Source organism: Lactuca serriola, chromosome 6, assembly GCF_051521515.1.
Source record: "Lactuca serriola cultivar US96UC23 chromosome 6, Lser_US96UC23_V15, whole genome shotgun sequence".
NCBI lineage: Eukaryota > Viridiplantae > Streptophyta > Magnoliopsida > Asterales > Asteraceae > Lactuca > Lactuca serriola.
The window spans coordinates 43,547,286-43,552,744 of record NC_136413.1 but is presented as its reverse complement, the minus strand read 5'-3'; positions in this window follow the sequence as shown (position 1 = coordinate 43,552,744).

The following is a 5,459-nucleotide window of genomic DNA, read 5'->3' as shown; positions in this document are numbered from 1 at the left end:
TCCGAGGTATAACGAAGAAGTTATGGCCCGTCGAAGTTTTACGGCAAAACCGGCACGACACCGGGAAGCGTAAATAGTAAATTTACGATGGAACGAATTTTAGCCTTATAAATCTAAACGAGATTTGTAGTATATGTTAAACCGAGAACATACAAAAAAAGGATGCCCAAATCTGACTTCGTATGAGGAAGTTATGAATTTTCTAAGATTTGGCTTAGCAATGCACAACCCGAAACTCGAATTTTAGATCGAACGGTTTTTGGCCTACGCGACCTAAATTAGAATTGAAGATCTCATTGATAGGAACTCAACGATAAAAAGACAGACGAAAACGGAGTCCGTGTGTAGAAGTTATGAATTTTACGCGGACATTTATAAGTATAATCTCCTCGTACTGTTAAATTTAAGATTGGTCGAGAGTTAGCCGATGGAGTCAAAATGAATGTTGTAGATCTTATTTTTACCTACGCGTGGATATAAAGAACGTAAAAAACGAAGCTTGTATGTGAAAGTTACAGATTTTAGAAGTCGGAAGTGTGATGTACGAAAATAGGTGATGTGGCACAATCTTGGCCATCGCTTTCTCCCCAAGTCTTGCCACTAGATGGTGACATGTGGCACCAAGTTCAGCCATTTTTCACCCTATAAATAGAACCTCTCCCACCCTCATTTTCTTCACACCTTTCCCATTCTTTCTTCTCTTTACTCTCTCTCTAGAACCTCTCTCTAGCCTCGAAACCCCCCGAAAATCCTAGGGAACCTCCCTAGCACGAGGTAGAAGCCTCGGAGTGCTCGATGGCTCCGAGAAGAAGAGCTTTTTGGCTCGGGAACGCTGCTCCAAGCAAAGCCCGGTTTTTTATAAAACCCGCTGTAAGTGAGCTACACCTACGCTATTTTTAATATATCGTTTATTTAATTATAGTAACGTTATTAGGAACTTATAATAAGTACGTGGGCTATTATTATAGGTTATATAAGTATTTTTTAACGCTCATATAATAGTAATAATAGCTAGACTATTAATTAGTCTCGGCGAATAATAGACTAAACTCTAGTGGTAATAATACTAGGTTTCGTCGAAGGAAATTATTTTTAAGAAACGAAGCGCTGTCTGAGTTCGGAATCACCACCTTTTCAAGTGAGTGCATGGTCCCTTTCATCTTACACATATCACTAAGACTAGATAATTCTTCGAACTACCCTACAACGTTTGGACTAAGACAAGAGTTGCGCAATAGGGCTGGACCTAACCTGCTGAAATTATTTAGTCCTCGCAATATGTAACGTAACATATTCATTTACTAGTTAGTAAAAGATAACTAAGACTCCTAAAAATACATTTCTTCGAAAATGCTTTAAAATGAATAAAAATACATTTCTTCGAAAATGCTTTGATAATGAAATTATCATGTTTTTTTTCTGGGAACAAATTCTGCAACGTTTTTATTAAAAGAGATACTCTGATTTTTATAAATCATAAACAAAATCGGTCTTTTTTGGCCGTGAAAATGGGGATGTCACAGTTGGTATCAGAGCATTAGTTTAAGCGAACTAGGAATAAGGATTTATTTCTAGACTTAAACTTAGAATGCTAAGCGATGATCGTGAGGAGTGTGTCTAATATATTTTAGGAAGTACACCTGAATAGACACAAGCACTAGGAAGATGCCTAAAATGCTTTTATGTGCTAAATGATTTGTGATGCTTTATGCTATTATTTGATCAGATCTATGGTCTGTTGCCGACCAGATTTGGAAATTTTATGTTCTCAAGTTTCTAAACATTTAATTACGATATTAGAACTGTCATGTAACTTTTTGGAGTAATACGGAGGAATACGCGTCTAAATCTTCCTCTATCTATATTCTCGTCTCGATACACCAAACACCTACTTTGGTGTATGGAGTGTCTTGATAAGGACTCATAGCAGACTGAGCAAATGGAGGAGATGAGAAGGCTTACAATAGTGAATGATACCTATTGGAAGATGTTTTAAGAGTGATATCTTGCCTTTAGAACGCATCTAATAAATAATACGTCTAGTACGGGAGAAGCTTGATGGGTTTTATACAAACAATCCTATGTGTGCATGTAACCCTAGAGTTGGATTTATGTTTTCACTATTAGTTATACAACTTTATGAACACAAAAAGAAACCTGGCATGCTACTATTATTTTCGAAATTCATATATAAAAATAGAATACATACCTTTTGTTGTTATATAGCAATAACAACTAGTTCCTTGAATTTCCTTAGCTCTTGAAAGCAAGTACCGCAAGTGTAGTACCTCTAATGGCTCACAAACGCGCTAGGTGAAAGGATGAATATGGGAGAGAGGAGAGAAGGGTATCTTGCCCTATATTTCTTCCCTCTTAGGGTTTCCCAAGGCTTGGACGAAATCTTAGTGCCTTAGGGTGCGATTTATACTTAAGGCTAACTAGGGTTTCAACGTGTAAACCCTAATCCCTTAGCTTAGGGCCTAAGCAAGTCCATGGACTCCTTTCCTTAAGCTCTTGGACGAAAACTCCTAGATCCTTCTAGGATTTTCGTTCAAGCCTTAATAAATGTGATCCAATAGCCCAAAGCCTCAACTATTAAATAATTACAAAATAGCCCCTGTACTTTCAGTCAGTTCCTTTAATCCCAAAATTAATTCTAATTTAATTTCTGATTAAATACTAATTAATAATATGATTCCAAATTAATATATTATTCATATAATATATTAACAAATCATATTTATACCCTAATTTATTATTCTTAACAATAAACCAGCCTTTCTCCTCAACAATCATCCTGTCTAGTCACCAATGTGAAGCCAACCCAAAAGGACCATGCACAATCGGGTCAAGTACATACCAAAATAGTTATGGACTTAGACACTAATACAACAAAGCTCACTTTCAATTAGAAGAAAGAAAGATTTTTGGTAGAATCCATAAAGTTATCCCATCGTCTGGAATTTCCACCACCAACCAAGTTGAAGCAGAATTGATGATTGAAGATACGCATAGAAGAAGTCCTAGTAGAGTCTAGGGGAAAATTTTCTGATTGTTTGGACACATTTTTATGTGTTAAAATTGTTTTTTTTTGTGATAATGACTTGGAAAACTACGAGATAATACTTGGAACGAGTATGAGTAGGTGTGAATGGTAGTAGAGGCCTATACTACCGGAAGCACATGAGTCACGCTTGGATCAAGGAAAGTCATAAGGTTACCAAGAAGCTAGTAATTGATACCCTTTGATTCAAATATGTCGTTACCATCGTTTCGGTAACGACTAAAAGGATGATTGTTATTTCGACCCTAGTGGTCATATCGAATTGAGTCCGACTACGATGAGTATGTTACATGGTTCAGAGAACCAAGTTTGATGTAGCATCTGACTTAAGCCAGAAGATTGAAATAAAAGATAATCAAAGCGATCGGTAGAGGTATCGCAATAGTTGCTTGTAGCTAGAAATGCTACCTTTAAGATGAGATTAGAACATGAAGGAAAGTATAATTTGTTCTAGAAGACTCTAAGAGACCTGAGTCTAAGCATTGCAACATACGATGATCGGTCATTAAAATATGACACATCGTTCCATTGTAGTAATAAAAGAACTTATCTTAAGTTCGTATCCAGTGAGGATTGAGATTGTGACTTTACAGTCATAATTTGGAGTCTAACATGAGATAGAAAGCAAGTGCAAGATCGAGAACCGCTTGCAGTCAAGGAGTCCAAGAGTTAGATACTCATTCGAAGAAACAAGGAAGTTACGATTATCACCTAGGATGAAGAGATAACATATGTAATCATTATACTGCCCCGTTTCGTTGATGATTCCAGGACGTAATCATCCTAAGGGGGAGATAATTGTAATGCCCGTAGATCCGGGCTAGTCAATTTAGAGGCAATAAGTGTTGAAAATGACTTTTCGGCAAAAGATTATTTATAAAAAATAGTCTTAAACAAATTGTAGAATATGTCTCAAGGTTTCCGTACATATAAAGAACGCTGAAATCCAAGGTATAACGAAGAAGTTATGGCCCGTCGAAGTTTTACGGCAAAACCGGCACGACACCGGGAAGCGTAAATAGTAAATTTACGATGGAACGAATTTTAGCCTTATAAATCTAAACGAGAGTTGTAGTATATGTTAAACCGAGAACATACAAAAAAAAGGATGCCCAAATCTGACTTCGTATGAGGAAGTTATGAATTTTCTAAGATTTGGCTTAGCAGTGCACAACCCGAAACTCGAATTTTAGATCGAACGGTTTTTGGCCTACGCGACCTAAATTAGAATTGAAGATCTCATTGATAGGAACTCAACGATAAAAAGACAGACGAAAACGGAGTCCGTGTGTAGAAGTTATGAATTTTACACGGACATTTATAAGTATAATCTCCTCGTACTGTTAAATTTAAGATTGGTCGAGAGTTAGCCGATGGAGTCAAAATGAAAGTTGTAGATCTTATTTTTACCTACGCGTGGATATAAAGAACGTAAAAAACGGAGCTTGTATGTGAAAGTTACAGATTTTAGAAGTCGGAAGTGTGATGTGCGAAAATAGGTGATGTGGCACAATCTTGGCCATCGCTTTCTCCCCAAGTCTTGCCACTAGATGGTGACATGTGGCACCAAGTTCAGCCATTTTTCACCCTATAAATAGAACCTCTCCCATCCTCATTTTCTTCACACCTTTCCCGTTCTTTCTTCTCTTTACTCTCTCTCTAGAACCTCTTTCTAGCCTCGAAACCCCCCGAAAATCCTAGGGAACCTCCCTAGCACGAGGCAGAAGCCCCGGAGTGCTCGATGGCTCCGAGAAGAAGAGCTTTTCGGCTCGGGAACGCTGCTCCAAGCAAAGCCCGGTTTTTTATAAAACCCGCTGTAAGTGAGCTACGCCTACACTATTTTTAATATATCGTTTATTTAATTATAGTAACGTTATTAGGAACTTATAATAAGTACTTGGGCTATTATTATAGGTTATATAAGTATTTTTTAACGCTCATATAATAGTAATAATAGCTAGACTATTAATTAGTCTCGGCGAATAATAGACTAAACTCTAGTGGTAATAATACTAGGCTTCGTCGAAGGAAATTATTTTTAAGAAACGAAGCGTTGTCTGAGTTCGGAATCACCACCTTTTCAAGTGAGTGCATGGTCCCTTTCATCTTACACATATCACTAAGACTAGATAATTCTTCAAACTACCCTACAACGTTTGGACTAAGACAAGAGTTGCGTAATAGGGCTGGACCTAACCTACTGAAATTATTTAGTCCTCGCAATATGTAACGTAACATATTCATTTACTAGTTAGTAAAAGATAACTAAGACTCCTAAAAGCACAAAGCAAGCAACATTCGAGCATCGAGTACACATAATCGAGCATATACTACTCTAGCTATCATATTGACAATCCTATACTAGCATGCAGTTCTCATAAAGTTGAAACACATA